Below are 19,111 nucleotides of genomic sequence, written 5' to 3' on the forward strand. Positions count from 1 at the left end.
TACTTTCAGTATCTATACATCAGACTTTTCACTTAGTACAGATGCACTACCTCTGAATTAATGCAGGTAGCAGGGTTTCTTTCTCCTGAATATTATATTAATTTCTTCAAAGCCCTTCTCTTTCCCCTACATTCAATGTTTTCATTTTCTTTCCTATATTATAATTTAGGTGGGTGATGACTCATGTGAAAAAATACATTTCTCACAGATACTTCTCGAATATGATGAAGAATATCCATTAATATATCAAGGCAAGACTGATGACATAACAGCAAAACGAAAGACACATTCTAATTTAATTGGAATCAAACTGCGTCACCTCCAGTACAGGATGCACTTAGTGACTTGCTTCCCAATTAAAAGAGTGATGAGAAGGAATAAAAGTAACTTTGCAAAATAGAAATCCAGCAAACACGACCTTGGCCTGGGGCCAGGTTTCTCATTGCCAGCGATGTCACGTTGATAACAAGTACTCACTGCTGACATGATGGGATGGGAAAGAAATGACCCCTCTGGAGTCTTCTTCCCTGAAACCAATAGTCACAGTCTGATGTCAGGAAACATCACACAAATCCAAACTGAGGCGCTTTCGAGACAACACTTGACTAACACCCCATCAGAAATAAGGAAAGACGAAGAAATTGTCACAGATCCAGTTGAGACTAATGAGACGTGACACCTAAATGGAACGTGCTATTCTGAACTGGATACTGAAATAGAAAAGGGAATCAGTGGGAAAAGCAGTGCAACTCAAATAAAGTCTAGAACTTAGTTAATGTTCGTGTACCAGTGTTGGTCTCTTGGTTTTAGCGGTTGTGTGAGATATTAACAACAGACGAAACTGGGCAGGGGATACACAGGCACCCTGTACTATCTTTGCAGGTTTTCTGTAAATCCGACATCATTCCACACTAAAAAGTATTGTTTTCTTAAGAAAGCGCTGATTTATGGAGCAATCCAGTGTCTTTCATGTCCCCAACTAGGAAAAAAAGTAGAATCAAAACAAATATGTCTATTTAAACATATTATTTCATATTTGTTCCAGAGCTTTAACCATTGTAATAAAAAAAGGAAAAGAAATAATAAAACCATTGTTATTTTTGTGTAGAAGATACACAGGTGTTTCTTATAACTTGTACTTTTCCATATAAAAATAATATCAATATAGCTATTGGAAACAAAAATATAATTTCTGCATATCATCTGATTTTATAAAACACAAGAGAACTAGCTAAAACTCTTATAATTACAAATAGAATTGAGTAATGTGGCTAATTATAAAATAAATACACAAAAAAGTAGTGGTTTACCCATTTGCCAAAGATAACTAGTTAGAAAATACAACAGGAAATAATAGCATTGTGAAATCTAATAAAAGACAAAATAAAACCCCAAGGAATAAATTTAACAAAATTGTGAAAGCTCTATCTGAAAAGACTTATAAAATTTTCCTGAGGTACATAAAAAATAGTCACATAAATGGAAGGATGTGGTTTGTTCATGGATGGACAGATTAAAAAATAAACAGATGGCAATCCTTCTATAAATTATTTTCTAAATTTAATGCAATTTTCATTTTTTAAATAGGAAAAATATGATCTAAAGTTCAGCAAGAAATAAAATGAGCAATTATCTGTACTAATAAAAAAATTGAAAGTTACCTAAATGGCCTTCAATCAAGGACTAGTCAAATTAATTAAATTCTATCCATGCAATGGATTGTCATAAAGCAGTTAAAATGAATGATTTAGAACTTTGTGCACTGGTATGGAAAGACGTTCAGATGTTTTTTTATTTATTTATTTTTAATTTCTTTCTTTTTTAGTTGAAGTACAATTGCTTTACAGAATGTTGTTAGTTTCTGCCATACCAGGTGTGATTTTAAATGAAAAAACTAATCATAGAGAACTCTGCACAATATGATTCCATATATGTAAATATGTACACACACATGTAATTTTAATATATGTGTTTTCTAAAGACACAGAAGAAACTGTTAACCGTTTTTGCCTGTTGGGGGTGGAACTGGAGAAAGGGAAAGAGGGGGTTTACTTTTCATTTTATACAATTCATTATTGAAACTATTGGCCGCATGTATGTATGACTTATTTTTTATTATGAAATATTTATATATTGGTTTTTGGAACAAAAACTATGTAAGATATACAATAATAATTAAGAAAACCTAAAACAATTATTGGGATATTATTAAAATATGTCTGAAATTAAAATCATCAAAAAGTTATAATACTTAACACATTAATATGATACACAACAAAAGGACAGACCACTGTTACAGACCAGAGACCCCAGACAAACCCAAGGATATGTAAGTGTCGGTATAAGATGAAGGCAGAGTCTGGGACAGTAATAGACGACCAATAGTGCCAGGATGGGTACATGAAACACGATGGGAAGAAAGTTATAACTTATCCAAAATTCCAACTCTAGCAGAAAGTTAGGCATTTCCCTGGTGGTCTAGTTGCTAAGACTCTGTGCTCCCCATGCAGGGGCCCAGGTTCTATCCCTGGTCAGGGAGCTAGATCCCACAGGCAGCAACAAGAGTTCGCATGCCGCAACTAAAAACTCCCGCATGCCGAAACGGAGACCCGGAACAGCCAAAAGGTAATACACAAGGATTCTCAGAATAAGTAAATTTTTAAAAGTTAAATGTAAAAGTGACTGAAAGAAAACAGATTTATATAATCTATTATAGGAGGATAGATTAATACTATAAAACAGACTTACATGAACTTCAGATAACGGGGGATTTTTCTATCAGTTCAGTTCAGTTCAGTCGCTCAGTCGTGTCCGACTCTGTGCTCCCCATGCAGGGGCCCAGGTTCTATCCCTGGTCAGGGAGCTAGATCCCACAGACAGCAACAAGAGTTCGCATGCCGCAACTAAAAACTCCCGCATGCCGAAACGGAGACCCGGAACAGCCAAAAGGTAATACACAAGGATTCTCAGAATAAGTAAATTTTTAAAAGTTAAATGTAAAAGTGACTGAAAGAAAACAGATTTATATAATCTATTATAGGAGGATAGATTAATACTATAAAACAGACTTACATGAACTTCAGATAACGGGGGATTTTTCTATCAGTTCAGTTCAGTTCAGTCGCTCAGTCGTGTCCGACTCTTTGCGACCCCATGAATCGCAGCACGCCAGGCCTCCCTGTCCATCACAAACTCCCGGAGCTCACCCAAATTCATGTCCATCGAGTCGGTGATGCCATCCAACCATCTCATCCCCTGTTGTCCCCTTCTCCTCCTGCTCCCAATCCCTCCCAGTGTCAGAGTCTTTTCCAATGAGTCAACTCTTCCCATGAGGTGGCCAAAGTATTCGAGTTTCAGCTTCAACATCAGTCCTTCCAGTGAAAACCCAGGGCTGATCTCCTTTAGGATGGACTATTTGCATCTCCTTACAGTCCAGGGGACTCTCAAGAGTCTTCTCCAACACCACAGTTCAAAAGCATCAATTCTTTGGCACTCAGCTTTCTTCACAGTCCAACTCTCACATTCATACATGACCACTGGAAAAATCATAGCCTTGACTAGACAGACCTTTGTTGACAAAGTAATATCTCTGCTTTTTAATATGCTATCTAGGTTGGTCATAACTTTCCTTCCAAGAAGTAAGCATCTTTTAATTTCATGGCTGCAGTCACCATCTTCAGTAATTTTGGAGCCCCAAAAAATAAAGTCTGCCACTGTTTCCACTGTTTTCCCATCTATTTGCCATAAAGTGATGGGACCAGTTGCCATGATCTTCGTTTGCTGAATGTTGAGCTTTTAAGCCAACTTTTTCACTCTCCTCTTTCACTTTCATCACTGACTTAGCAAGTAAATTCCTAGCAATTTATACTAAGAAAGAAAATAAGACTGTGCATAAATATTTATGTACAAACTATCAAAGCATGATTCACAGTAGTGAAATATGGGCAAAAATGTCCAAAAATGGAGATTAGCTTTACAAATCATGGGACAACATTATTCTATATTTTATATGAAAACAAAAGCACCTAGAGTAGTCAAGACAATTTCAAAAAAGAACAGTTGTAGTACCAGTATTTAGAACTCTTTCTCTTTTTTGAAGAGATTTCTAGAACAAATATAACTGAATATTAATATTTGGTAAATACACATGGTAGGATATGGGTATCACATTATTTTCTGGATTTTTGTATGTTTGAAATAGTACACAACTTTTGAATCTCTGGGCAAAATAGACTGTTGCTCTCAGTGTAACCACTTGAAGGACCTTCAAGTGATGGACACCCAACCATTCAACCATCACCAGGTGGTTACTGCAGATGGAATAATGGGCCTGATGACCACCAAGGTCCCTTGCAACACTAAAAGTCCTGAAATCCTAAGACTATAAAACTGGAATTCCTGATACTGGAAAAAGATTTCAGGTAACAAATCTAAGGGTCTCCCATCCAAGTCCTAATCAAGCCCAACCCTGCTTAGCTCCCAAGGTCAGACAACATCAGGCGTGTTCAGGGTGGTATGACCACAGACAACACTGAACCTGAGTTCATGCGTCTTACAAATACTTCAAGTGATACCCAAGCTCCATCTGGATGGACAAGAAGGTTTGAGGAGGGGGAGGGCAAGGGGGAGAGCAGACCCAGAGAAACATGAGCAAAGCTACCCTGGGTCCTCAGGACTTAAACCAGATGGGGGAGAGATGAGCGCTAACCAAGGAGGAGTGGGTCCCGCTGGGAAGAGCAGCATATTGTGAAGTATGCTGTTTCTCTCGTTGCTTTGCTTGAATCGAAATATTCTCAGCAACCAAAGTGCTACAGATCAATCGGTCTTGCTTAGCTGAAGAGTCGTCCCCAGGACGACCTCACACGCTGCTGATGGGAAGTTACATCTGTTCAGTCTGTCTGGAAGGAGATATATGTAGGAAATCTTTAAACTGTTCACAGCCTTTGATCCACTAATCCCATCTATAAATTTTTTCCTAAAGAAGTGATCAAAAATATCTTCAAAGGTTGTTTACTGCTGAGAACAACGACTATCGACTATCGGAGAACAATCAGTGAAAACAAATACCCAGTAATATAGGATCGACTGACCAGATTAGGATACATTCAAATAACAGACTACTAGGCAGTCGCTTTAAAAAAAAAAAAAAAAAGCTTCTTGAAGAATATTTAAGAATGTAAATAAAATAATGAGAGATTGCGTCACTTGAATATGGCAGAATGTAAAATATTAGCACATCTACTGGTATTCCATTTTATAAAAAGAAAGACAAGAAAAAGGAAGTAAAAAAAGAAAGAAATGAGGGAGGGGGAAAAAAGAGAGTCCCCACTCATCCCATAACTCTGGACAAGTGGATTCGCTTCTCTGAATCTAAACTACCTCTTCTGTAAACAATGATTTAATCTTAAACCTTATAAAAATTAAATGAAGACTATGTAGGTGAGGGTCTTTGTCAACTTCAGTGATGGGGTCAAGGCGGTGGACGACGGTGAAGAAAGAAAAAGGTTAGAAACAATTAGGAGGCACAAGCCATCTGCCTGGAGGAGTTTTCTTGGGAAAGGGTGAGCGTGAACACTTTATTTTTCTGGGCTCCAAAATCACCACAGATGATGACTGTAGCCATGAAATTCAAAGACACTTACTCCTTGGAAGGAAAATTATGACCAACCTAGATAGCATATTCAAAAGCAGAGACATTACTTTGCCAACAAAGGTCCGTCTAGTCAAGGCTATGGTTTTTCCAGTGGTCATGTATGGATGTGAGAGTTGGACTATAAAGAAAGCTGAGCAACGAAAAACTGATGCTTTTGAACTGTGGTATTGGAGAAGACTCTTGAGAGTCCCTTGGACTGCAAGGAGATCCAACCAGTCCATTCTAAAGGAGACCAGTCCTGGGTGTCCATTGGAAGGACTGATGTTGAAGCTGAAACTCGAATACTTTGGCCACCTCATGGGAAGAGTTGACTCATTGGAAAAGACCCTGATGCTGGGAAAGATTGAGGGCAGGAGAAGGACGGGATGACAGAGCATGAGACGGTTGGATGGTTGGATGTTACACTCAATGGACGTGGGTTTGGACGGACTCTGGGAGTTGGTGATGGACAGGGAGGCCTGGCGTTCTGCAGTTCATGGGGTCACAAAGAGCCGGACACAACTGAGGGACTGAACTGAACTGAAACACTTTGAAAGACACGGAGGCGATTACGGAAGGGGAGGCTGAGTACCTGACGTGGCCCCACCCCTTCCGGCCCCAGCAGCCTGCCTTCCACCGCCTGCATCGCATCCCCCCCCCCCACCTCCCCCTGCTCCTCGAGGCCACGTGCCCCTCCCTTTTCCAGGCTTTGGCACAGGTTTCTCCCTCCACCTGGAACGTTCTCCTTTAACAGTTGTCTCCCCTGAGCAATTTCGATTTCCAGAACTCTGTTCAGATGTCACTCCTTCAAGGATGCCCTCTTAGAGTGGGTTGGTCTCCATAAGGTAGCATCCTCACAGAGGTGCTGTGAGGTTATGGAAGACAGGCAGGGTCAGCATCACCTGGGAACTCCTTAGAAATGCAGAGTCTCAGGCCCCCTGACCCCGCAGAATGGAATCTGCATTTTCACAGACTCTTCCCTTCACATCCCGAAACTCCTCCTTGCCCCCGCCCCGTGATCCATATGCAAATTTAAAGCTGAGGCACACCAGTCTCAGACTCAACTGTGAATTGGAATCACTGAAGGCTTTGTGTGTCTGTTTGTTAAAGAAGGTATAGATGATTTCCAATATTAGTTTCAGGTGTACAACATAGCAGCACCAAATTTTTATAGGTTATGCTCCATGTTAGATTATCATGAAATATTGACTATATTCCCTGTGCCTGTGTTTTTTTAATATGAATAAGCCCCACCCCAAGAGATTATGGTTTCACTGATATGAGATGTGGCCTGGGCAATGAGATTTTTAAGTTCTAACGTGAACGAAAATGTGAGAAGCTATGTCAAGGATCTCCATTTCTGCTGGACGAAATGAAGGGTTAAATAACTCACCCAAGGCCTCATAGTCAAGACTCAGATTGGGTGCGAGTTCACGGTGGCAAGAGAGGTCCGTGGTGGAGACACCGGCGTTAAACTGTACAGTTTATTTTTAGTGCCCAGAGTGGTTAAATAGTGACCCCCAGAAAAGATATGTCCAAGTCCTAACTACTGGTATGTGCAAGTGTGACCTTATTTGGAAATAAGGTCCTTGCAGATCCCAAAATGAAATCACCCTGGGTTGAATGGGGGCCCTAAATCCATTGACAAATGTCCTTATAAGACGAGAACACAGATGCATAGCGTCTCCCTATGGACGCTAAGGGAGAAGGGGGAGGGATGAAATGGGAAACTGGGATTAACATATATACATCACTATAGCTCAATTGGTAAAGAATCTGCCAGCAATGCAGGAGACCCCAGTTTGATTCCTGGGTTGGGAAGATCCCCTGGAGAACTATACAGTCCATGGGGTCGCAAAGAGTCAGATACGACAGCAACTTTCACATTCATATATAATATAGATAACTAATGGGGCTTCCCTGATGGCTTAGCAGTAAAGAATCTGCGTGCAATGAAGGATATCCAAGTTCTATTCCAGGGTCAGGAAGATCCCCTGGAGAAGGGCAAGGCAAATACTCCAGTATTCTTGCCTGGAGAATCCCATGGATAGAGGAGCCTGGTGGGCTACAGTCCATAGGGTTGCACAGAGTCTGACACAACAGAAGCGACTTAGCACAGCACAGCACAATGAGAACCGACTGTATAACACAGGGAACTCTACTCAGTGCTCTATGGTGGCCTAAATGGGAAGGAAATCCAAGAAAGAAGGGATATGTGTATATGTGTAGCTGATTCACTTTGCTGTAAAGCAGAAACTGACACGGCGTTGTAAAGCAACTGCTGCTGGTGAGTTTAGTCGCTCAGTTTTACCCAACTCTTTGCAACCTTAGGAACTGTAGCTTGCCAGGCACCTCTGTCCATGGGATTTTCTAGGCAAGAATGCTGGAGTGGGTTGCCATTTCCTTCTCCGGAGGATCTTCCTGACCCAGGGATGCAACCCAGGTCTCCTGCTTGGCAGGATTCTTTACCACTGAGCCACCTGAGAAGTCCTGTAAAGTGACTATACTCGGATAAAAATTAATTTGAAAAAAACAATTTTTTTTAAAGCAGAAGAGGAGACAGAGAAGTAGGCCACGTGGGGATGGAGTCCACGTGGGGATGGGGTCAGAGACTGAGGTAACAAGCCAAGGAGCGCCCAGGATCACCGGCCCCACCAGCAGCTGGGAGAGAGGCTTGGAGGGTTTCTCCCTCAGCACCTCTAGCAGCCCCAGTCCCGAGACACCTCAGTTTCAGGCCCAGCCTCCTGAACCGTGAGAATAAAGTTCCATCATTTTAAAGCCACTCCATTTGTGCTGAACTTATTCCAAGGGCCCTGCTTAAGCATCCCAACTCATCTGACTCCAGTCTGGGCACTCCAAAAATTGTGTCTGCATCCAGTCCTAATCCAGACAGTTCTAGACAAGCATGGCAGCCTAAGAAACCACCTCCCCCACCCCATCTCTGAAACAGCCAAGGTACCCCTGTGCACAGCAAGGCTAATGAGGGCTCATCTTCCCTGCCTGTCACTGGCACAGGCCCCAGCAAGGAGCCCAGCAAGTTCATTTTCATAATTTTAGATTTTTTTTTCTTCAATTGAGACCCCCCCCAAAAAAATTTCATGTACTTCAAAACACACAAAACTTGACTCTGCCTGCAACTTTAGGGTAAAATGGAAAGCTCTTAGCTGGGTGCTCAAAACACTCTGTCCACCCCACCCCACCCCCCCAACCTCAACCCCTCTCCCAAACTCATCTCCCACATCACCCACCACGCCCTCCGCTCAGCTCAGCCTGACCTCTGTGACGCTGGCCTTCCTCTGTCAGCCGGCAGCTTGGGCTAGCCCTCTCCTTGTCTGCTTCCCTAAATGTGTTCTTTCCACTAGACCTAGTGCAGCCCAGTTACACTTGGCTAGCATTTCCTGGGTCTCTAGATGACAGAAATTGGCCTTGTCCTGCAAAACTCTCTGCTACATATCTCCCTTACCTTTTTCTGTATTCATCTCGCCCCAAATTGGCCAATTTGTTTCTCCAAATGTCCACGCATTTAGGAAAAGGAAGGGCCAGAGAAACAGACCTCCTAGGCATGTCCCTCTCTGCATTTCCCTCCCTTCCCTTTTCTGTCTCTCCCAGATCCGTGCAATTCCAAAGTCTCATGCCAAACGCCATCCTCAGGGCCCCTCAGAAGTCAGGATGGTCACTTTCTTCTTTCCATCACTGCTGTTGGTGAACTTTGCCTTCTGGACGGCAGGGACACTTGTCCATCCACCTGCATATCTCAGGGTTACCTAGAACCTCCTCCAAACACGGGGCCTGGGCCTGCCGATGGGAGTTTATCCAGAGTCTGCATGTACCCCGCCTATGAGGCTAGACATGGGGCTCCACTGGGGCCAGCTCTGTGACTCCAAATGGAGGGTGAAGGATGGGAGGATGGAGGTCCAGCTGGAGGCTGTCTGGACACACCAGCTCTGCAAACCTTCAAAAGGAAAGTTAGCCTGGAGAGCTTCCGAAAAGACACTTCCTTAAGCAGCATGTTCTTTCTATAGGAACGGTAAGAAGTTCTTATTGACCTCATCACTTTATTTGGATAGTAAAGAAAAGATGACCCAGGGATGACCTAGGCAGAGACTCACTTGTGGTCACTTGGGAGCTAGACTAGAAAAGCAGAGAAGATAGAATGGAGGTGACTGGCTTACATCTTGCGTTTCTTGTGGCTCTTCAATTAATGATTTGGATTAGAATGCCTTCTTTAGCCCGCATTTATCAAGATGGCAGCTTGCTCTTTCTCCCCATGTCCACCCTTCACAGATATCCATACAGGGTTTTTGTTTGTTCTCATCATCTCTTGAAATGTTTCAGCTCTCCCTGGTGGGTACATGTGAAGGCCCCAGGAGGAGTGAGTATAAGGGATGGTCATCCCTCATTTGTGCCCCAGACTGTGCCAGTGGAAGGATGCCAACTGTTCTCTCAAGGCAGTCCAGAGGGGAAATTTCGCACCTTATTGTCACAAGTTTGTGTCCACACATTTGAGTGCTGTATGAGACACGTACATCATGAGCACAAAACACAAAGCACAAGAGACAGCAGCTCACTTGTTCTCTGTGGATGAATCAATCACACCCTTTCCTAAACCAAACGTTCCTAGAGGAAAGGGAAGTGGCAGAGATACAAGAATTTCATGATTTAGAGACTGGAGCAGTAAACTTAGAAATTGACAGATGGAGTTACAGTTTATTTCAGAGTAGGACTTCAGAGGTTCTAAGCTTGGTCTTGGTTAAGATAATGAATATTCTTGATATCCGTGAGTGAGTGATTATATACTATCTATCTATATGTAAACAGAGGGATTTTAATTACCTAGAGGTCAGGGAGTAAGCACAGTATGTGACTGAAGGTCTGAGCAGTGACCCTGGGCTATACGGAGTTACCCGACTTAGTGAAAACTCATACTCCATTCAGCAGAACTGTGCTCACATGAAGTCTAACCGCTATGAGTAAAATTTTTTTTTTATTAAATTCCCTGTCTAAGATGTGATCTGAATTCTGAAACATAGCAATAGCAAAGACTCAAGCACTGGGAAATAACACAGGCTAAAAAAAGAGGATAATTTCTGTGTAATTCCTATGTGGAGTCCAACCCCAAAGACAAGGGTAAGCATAAGTACACACTACAAGGTCTACAAGTGATTGTGCTGGGGAGTGTGAGTTTTTATGCAGAGTTAAAGATTAAAATTCTTTGTTCAGTTTTGATGTTCACTGATAATTATCCAAAATCCTCTCTCATATTTCATACTACATTTTGCTTTAATTTGGACAAAGTGTTTGAAGAGGAAACAAACAGATACTAGCCAAAGAGCGGCAAAAAGGCTTGAAGGAGTTGGGGCTTTTAGAAATCTACCCTGAAGATCTAGCTCAACAAACACGTGTGACGTGCACACACTCAGTCACTAAACTATCTGCAATGGCCAAAGACTCAAAAAATACAAATTGCCACCAAGCAGAGACTGCTTTAATAAACTATGCTGCATCTACTCAATACAGTTCTATGCAACCTTAAAGAAATGAACGTCTCTAGTGAATGGATATGGAATTATTTCCAAGATCTTTATTAAGGAAAAGTCAAGAAAAACACAAATGGTATGCTTAGTACCTAAAGTATACTTTGGAAGTAAAATATAATTTCTTTTTTGAAAGAAAGAGGAAAAATATGCATTTTTGTTGTTATTGTTGCTTCAAAAAGAAACACAGGAAATATAAACCATATACAAATGAAAATGGCCGACTCTGGGATCAACAGGTGGGTGTAGAATGGGAGGCAGATGGACCAAGGATTTTCCAAGTAATATAATTTTTATATGATTCTGACCTTTAAACTTTGTAAATATTTGTTGTTGTTGTTCAGTTGCTCAGCCATGTCCGACTCTTTGTGACCCCAAGGACTGCAGCACACCAGGCTTCCCGTCCTTCACCATCTCCCAGAGCTTGCTCAAACTCATATCTATTGAGTTAGTGATGCCACTGAAAGTTTGTTGCTGAACCACAAAGACGCCGGGATTCTTGGCCTCCGGAAGAGAATTCAAACCGGGGCCAGAGACGAGGCTTGATCGCTCAGAGCTTTTGTGTAATAAAGTTTTATTATTAAAGTGTGAAAGAGATAGAGAAAGCTTCTGACATAGACATCAGAAGGGGGAAGAAAGAGTACCCCCATGCTAGTGTTAGCAATGGAGTTATATACCTTTTAATTAGTTATTATAATGAATCAAAAGAATGTCTCAAGTTTGTGAAAATTTTACCAGACCCACTGCCACAATTTATGTTTTAGGAGAACAAGATTAGAATTTAACAATAGAAAGATCCTCCAGACCCACTCCCATAATATACATTCTAAGATATCAGGATTAGTAAGAAGGTTTTTTTCAGGAAGTACAAACTATCCTCAAGCAGGATACATTGTTGTTGTATAATTCCTAGTACAGAGTTTAAACTGCCTTGTGTAATTGACTAAGACTAAGGAATGTAGAGGGGAAAAAAAAAATGTTTGTCCCTTTCTTCTCCTTGAGAATTCCAGACCCCTCTCTCCTTGGGGACCCCTGGACTCTAGGAATTGACTCTCTCACTACCCAACCAACTCATCCTCTGTCATCCCCTTCTCCTCTTGCCTTCAATCTTTCCCAGCATCAGGGTCTTTTCCAACGAGTCAGCTCTTCGCATCAGGCGGCCAAAGTACTGGAGCTTCAGCTTCAGCATCTGTCCTTCCAATGAACATTCAGGGCTGATCTCCTTTAGGATGGACTGGTTGGATCTCCTTGCAGTCCAAGGGACTCTCAAGAGTCTTCTCCAGCACCACAGTTCAAAACCATCAATTCTTCGAGGCTCACCCTTCTTTATGGTCCAACTCTCACCATAAACTTTATAAATATTTAAAACCTGAAATTCAATCAAAAATAGAAAAAAAAAAACTTAAATGGATAGGAAACAGAAACAAATCAGCCTAACTGGATGTCAAAATAACAATGTATTATTTCAAGTAACTTTTGAATATCACACTCTCTGCATCACCATTGGTCCTATTCTCTCTGTATGACTATATTCTAAGGACAAAAAAGTCTTGCAAAAAAACAAAAACTAAACTTCACTTGGTAAACTGTTAGCAGCGATATTGTGATGATAGACATGAAATTATATATATGACAAGATAAAGAAAATAAGTTAAATAAGTTATTCTGTAAGTGAAGATTTTCAAAATGAGAGCAGATATTCCTGTATAAAAGAAGCGAGGAAAAAAGCCCACAATATGAGATTACATTTGGAAATATTAACATAAACTCATGAAGTATTCCTTCCTTGCTCTGTCCCCTGAAATGACATAGAAACTGACAGTAACAATGAACATGTCTTCCCAGCACCTGGATCTTGGCTGTTGCTTTTTTAATTGTTGTAAAAGACACATAACATCCTAACCTTTTCGAGTGTACGGTCAGTACTGTTAAGTCAGGTCTCAGTTTTTCATGCCCCTCCTGTGAAAGGAAATCAGGGCTTTCTGAGAAATGACTGTTTTCAAGTCTGGGGACAGAGAACAAAGGGCAAGGATACATCAAGGGCGAGAAAGCAAGGACTGCACACGAGGAGCATTGGGTCAAACCAGAAGGACACGGGGGGCACTCAAAGGCACGAAGGCTGTCTAATTTGGGGAAATTTAGCATCACAAGTACTGCATCCCTGGAGAAGGAAATGGCACCCCACTCCAGTATTCTTACCTTGGGAAATCCCATGGACAGAGGAGCCTGGAGGGCTACAGTCCATGGGGTCACAAAGAGTAGGACGCAACTGAGCATACACACACACACACACACACACACACACACACACACACAGCGACTGTAACTTATTGTAATACATTAAATATATAAAATGCATGAGTCCACAGTGATTCTCAAAGAAGGAAAGAGAAGGGATTGCGGAGGCACAGAGGGAAATTCTTCTTTAAAGAAGTTCTGGTAATAAGAAAAAAAATGATACACTGAGAAAAACAGCTCTTTGCAACCCACAGAGTAGTCAGCGAGTCAGGTAAGGATCATCCAAAGATGATAAAACCATTCGGTGAGATGTTATTGGGAGCGGGAGAGTCCATGGGTGTCCAAGTGTCGCCTCTCTGACAGCCAGGGTGTAAGTGTGCCTTACAACTGACAGATCCATTGGTCACCGCTATAACAAAGTGATCACGCACAGCATCAGTGTCTCCTGATGAGGTGCAAGACAAGGCACAGCATCACCTGTGATTTACTCTTGCCAAAATGCTTGACCTAAATCTAATCAAGCCTTGGTCCTGATTTTTATTTTCCAGGAAAGCGGGGGAGAGAGGAATAGGTCCAAAACACCATGAAAAGACTAACAAATCCAGAATGTAGGATATTCTGTAAAACGCCTGACGTGGACTCTGAAAATGTCAGTGTTGTGGAAAAAAGAGCAAATGATGGGACTGTTCTAGATGAACAGAGATTGCTGCTGCTGCTGCTGCTGCTAAGTCGCTTAGTTGTGTCCGACTCTGTGTGACCCCACAGACGGCAGCCCACTAGGCTCCTCTGTCCCTGGGATTCTCCAGGCAAGAACACTGGAGTGGGTTGCCATTTCCTTTTCCAAAGCATGAAAGTGAAAAGTCAAAGTGAAGTCGTTCAGTCGTGCCTGACTCTTCGCGACCCCATGGACTGCAGCCTACCAGGCTCCTCTGTCCATGGAATTTTCCAGGCAAGAGTACTGGAGTTGGGTGCCATCACCTTCTCCAGAATAGAGATTAGAGAGACATTAAAAACCAAAAGCAATGTGTCAGTCTCAACTCCTGGTTTATGATCAATCAACAAATGACTTTGTTGGGGAAAATAGGTGTTCGTTTAAAATTTGTATTTATGTATGTGTGTGCATATCTATTGGAGAAGGCAATGGCACCCCACTCTAGTACTCTTGCCTGGAAAGTCCCATGGACAGAGGAGCCTGGTGGGCTGCAGTCCATGGGGTCGCAACTGAGTGACTTCACTTTCACTTTTCACTTTCATGCATTGGAGAAGGAGATGGCAACCCACCCCAGTGTTCTTGCCTGGAGAATCCCAGGGATGGAGGAGCCTGGTGGGCTGCCATCTACGGGGTCGCACAGAGTCGGACACGACTGAAGCGACTTAGCAGCAGCAGCAGTGCATATCTATACACACATACACAGACACGAAAAAAGAATAAAATAAAGCAGAAAAACCGTCAACTTCAATCCATCTCTCCAACTAATTTCAAGCCATTAAAGAGGTGACTAAGGGGTGACTAAGGGACTTTCTGATATACCAGGGAGTGAAGAGTTTGTGTAGTCTGAGCTGAAATAATCAGTTTTCTCAAATCTGGCCTCCCTACTAACAGGGATTTGGAGGAAGTCCCATTATTTCTTAGTTGCTCTTTTCATAAAATTGAAATTAGAATTGCCAGTCTCACATAGGGACTCTCTGGGGGTTTACTAGTTAACATCTGTAAACACTCTGAGGCTGAAAATCAGATGTGCAAATATCAACACATATGTAGAGAAACCAGATGGGTCTTCCACAAATCAGGGTGTGGGTAGTAAAGAGACTTGATAAAAGATGGCCACAGTGACTCTTGTGAGATTCTCTTTGGAACTTGCCCTTCCAAGGGTAGGACTGGGGAGTGAGACCCTTGCCAGGGGGATGACATTAGGAGCATCCCATCAGAGCATCAGCAGACCTGGATGTACATGTATTCTGACTCTGCCATGTGTTTGGCCTGGAACCTTGGAACCAGTTAGTATCTGGCATTGTAACCCCTAGTCTTGGCTCAGCATTAACCAAAGCTGCACGGCTCAACTAGACATATATCAGAAAACGTTCCAGCTACTCAGCTCATCTTTCCAGCTTTCCAAAGACCTCTGCTTGAACCCTGCCACCCCTATCAGCATATCCTAATGATAGGAGCAGAGACTAGTGAAAGGGATTCCTATTTTTCAAGGTAGTTTGATAACCATCATCTTAGTGAATCATCCCATGAGACAGGGAGAGCAGAAAAATAAATGAATTTTGCAAGTAAGTAACTGAAATTCCAACTAAGCTGTCCAACACCATGTAACTAGAACATTACAAACCTGGGAGAGGAATTCGGTGCATCAACCTATGCACCACCACGGCCCTGGGCCACCCGGGGTCTTCCTTCCAGCCTCATGCTTAGTCTCCAATCCCTTTAGCTAAACCCCAAACCAGCTCCAGGCTGTGCGCCATCAACAGCCTGCCACCAGGAAGCAGCCCACGTCCCATCAGCTGACCCAGGGTGTCTTGTGATGCCTCAGAACATCCTGAGAGAGGCAGGGAAATGTGCAGGCAATAAAATAGGGCCCTAATCAGCGTGTGATGGAGACAAGATCCCACTGCCAATTTGCTTCCAGCTTCCAGCCCCTTTGTTGGAGGTCAGGAATCAAAGCCTTTTGCACAGAAGCACAGAACGCTGGCTCAGGCAGAAAGCTTACAGATGACCCAATCCAGCTGCTCCCAACCCTGCATTCCCACTGGAATCTGCTGGGAAGTTTGCTAAAAATAGAGATTCCTATGCACCCCTTGTGGGGGCGTGGGGGGAGGGAGTGGATCAGTAAAACTGCAGATGAGCCTGGGAATCTGTATTTTTACCGAGCTCCCTGGGGGCCTAGCAGGAGGGGGCCGGGCACTGAGCAGCAATGTGAAGCTACCATCAGGGTGTCACAGGACCCCCAGGGCAGGAGGCTGAGGAGCATAATCGAAGGAGACTTAGCCCAGGTTGCACAACCACAGGGAGTCCCACCATCGTCACCCCGAGGGCAAGAGAGGCACCACCTTCCTGCTGTTTCTGGAAGAGAAACAAGGGCCTTTTGTGCCCTCCAAGAGCCCTCTCCCTGCTAGTTTGCTAGGGCTGCCGTACCACAGACTGGGAGGCTTAAGCAAAGAGGTCTGTCATCTCACCATCCTGGAGGCTCGAAGTCTGAGACTGAGGTGTCGGCCCAGCTGTTTTCTCCAGAGGCCTCTCTCCTGGCCTTGTACATGGTCATCTTCTCCCTGTATCCTTACACGGTCCTTCCTCTATGTGTGACCGTGTCCTATTCACTTCTTGTAAGAGCACCGGTCACGTTGGCTAGGGCCCACTCATATGACCACTTTTAACTCGATTGCTTTTAAAGATGCTCTCGCCAAACAGTCACATCTAAGATACTGAGGTTTGGGACTTCCAACATTGGAATTTGGGATGGGACACAGTTCTACCCATATTGTAATCGAGAAGAACAAGTTTGACTCTGTATTCAACCTGTTTCTTTTATTTTGACCTTTGGGCCCTGTGGCCTGTGCTGAGTCATGCTGGCTCCGCACCTTTTGTAAAAGCTTGTTGCCTGTGGCCTGAAGCCTACAGGAAGCCCATTCTCAGGGCTCTGACTTTTAAAGGTATAACACTTTTCCATTCATACCAAGATAAAAAGTTGTAGAACAAGGAATAATATTTGTCTTGTTGGAGGTTTACAGGAGCATGGTGACCAGGCCTGTCAGGACAGCTGCAAGAACCAAAGATTCCAACACCATGAAGTTTGCAACAACCAGCTACACCCCCTTCCCTTTTAGAAGCCTAAACTCTGGCTTGGTAAGATGGTTCTTTGAGATAGTAGTCCACCATCTCCTCTGTCTGCTGATTTTTCTCTGAATAAGCTGGCTATTCTTTGCCTTGACACCTCACCTCCCAATTTATAGGCCTGTTGCAAAGCGAACAGAACAAGCTTGGACTTGGTAATAGTAACACCCTCTCTGCTTCAAACTACTGAAATTGCTACTTGATTGAGACCAAAATCAAGATTATTGGGAAATAAAAATTAAGCTTTGAAGTTTAGCACTAATTAAACATTTTTAATGCTTTTTAAAATCCAAAATATCTTTTGGGTTTTTAATGTAGACAAGTTTCTAACAAATGCTACTTTAAGCCTACGGGCTTAAAATCTGTGTTCAAATTTATTATCAAGGAATGCTAAAATTCACAAACAATATTGCCTCTATAAAAGTCTGACGGTTTTGATTTTAAAAAGGAAACCTCTGAAAATAGATATAAGAAGAGGAATAAAACATCACATTTTGGAGCAGCTGAGTTGGTGGAATAACAGCCATCCTAATGTTTCACTGCACAAAATAATCTTTGATCTTGCTTGTGTCTTGGGAAGGCAGGATTCTGGAGGTCAAAGGTTAATTGGTCTGGAAATGGTAATATGTTTATCAGCAAAATAAACTGAGGAAAAATGTGTGAGTAAAGGTCAATCTGTTCTCACTCTCTCAAATTCCTAGGAAAACACAATGAAATTGATAATCCTTGTGGTTCTTTGCACCAAGGAAAAAAAGGACATTCTTCCTTTTTTGTGGACTGATAGAGACTGTGCCAACACAAACTTCTGCTTTTCATCTTCTGAGCAGTTCAGAGCAACAGTGGTATCTCTGACCCAGGGACATTTTTTAGAAGTATTGGATTCTCTTCATATGAAATTATTAGTGGTGCATTTTCAAATGCTTCCTAATGGACCCCCTGGGTGATACAGTACCACCAGCTGCAGATCAGGGTGTACTAAGAGGATGAGGAAGGCACTTTCCACTAGAAGTCTGCAGAGTGGACTTCTGATCTCAGATGTATGTTTTCTCTGTGTTGGAGCAAACGATTTCAAATTAATTCACCTCTCTGGGCTTCAGTTTTCTCATCTGTAAAATGACAGGGCTAGGTTCAATGACCTCTGAAGTTTGTGCAGTGATCTTTTTTTTTTTTTTAAGTACAGTTGATTTGCAATGTTGTGTTAGCTTCAGGTATACAGCAAAGTGATTTAGTTACCTATTCTTTTATATTTTAGGTTATTACAAGATATTGGATACAGTTCCCTGTGCTATACAGTAGGTCCTTATTCATCTGTTTTGTATATAATAGTATATATCTACTAATCCCAAATTCCTAATTTCTCTCTCTCCCCATCTTTTCCCCTTTGGTGATGATAATTTTGTATTCTATGTCTGTGAGTCTGTTTCTGTTTTGTAAGAAAGTTCATTTGTACCATGAATGATCTTTTCTGTTTTGTTTTGTTTTTTTTTAAGGAAAAGGCGTACTTGCACGTATGCTAAGTCACTTGAGTCATGTCCAACTCTGTGCAACCCTATGCAGCCCGCCATGCTCCTCTGTCCATGGAATTCTCCAGGCAAGAATACTGGAGTGGGTTGCTGTACCCTCTTCCAGGGGATCTTCCCAACCCGGGGATCGAACCTTCATCTCCTATGTCTCCTGCTTTGGCAGGTGGGCTCTTTACCACTAGTGGCAACTGGGAAGCCCCAGGAAAGGTGTGAGATCATGAAAAAAAAATTATTTTTGTTCTATCTGTCTGACAGAAGAAGGAAAAGGTGAAGGAGGAGGAGGGCAAGAGGAGAAAGTCAGCGGAAGTGAATGAACTTTCCTCCACACAGTGGCTGGAGCACTCTGCAA

At 42.5% G+C, this 19,111-nt stretch overlaps 1 long non-coding RNA gene across 1 annotated transcript; it reads right to left on the reverse strand.

The window, feature by feature from the left end:
* Nucleotides 1–11,723: 11,723 nt before the first annotated feature.
* LOC138431142 (uncharacterized) lies at nt 11,724–16,963 on the reverse strand. Its single transcript, XR_011253552.1, has 2 exons — nt 16,585–16,963; nt 11,724–12,535 (listed from the first exon to the last, which is right to left on the reverse strand). It is a non-coding gene; the product is annotated as an uncharacterized lncRNA (long non-coding RNA).
* Nucleotides 16,964–19,111: the final 2,148 nt, after the last annotated feature.

Source organism: Ovis canadensis, chromosome 26 (assembly GCF_042477335.2).
Source record: "Ovis canadensis isolate MfBH-ARS-UI-01 breed Bighorn chromosome 26, ARS-UI_OviCan_v2, whole genome shotgun sequence".
Lineage (NCBI taxonomy): Eukaryota > Metazoa > Chordata > Mammalia > Artiodactyla > Bovidae > Ovis > Ovis canadensis.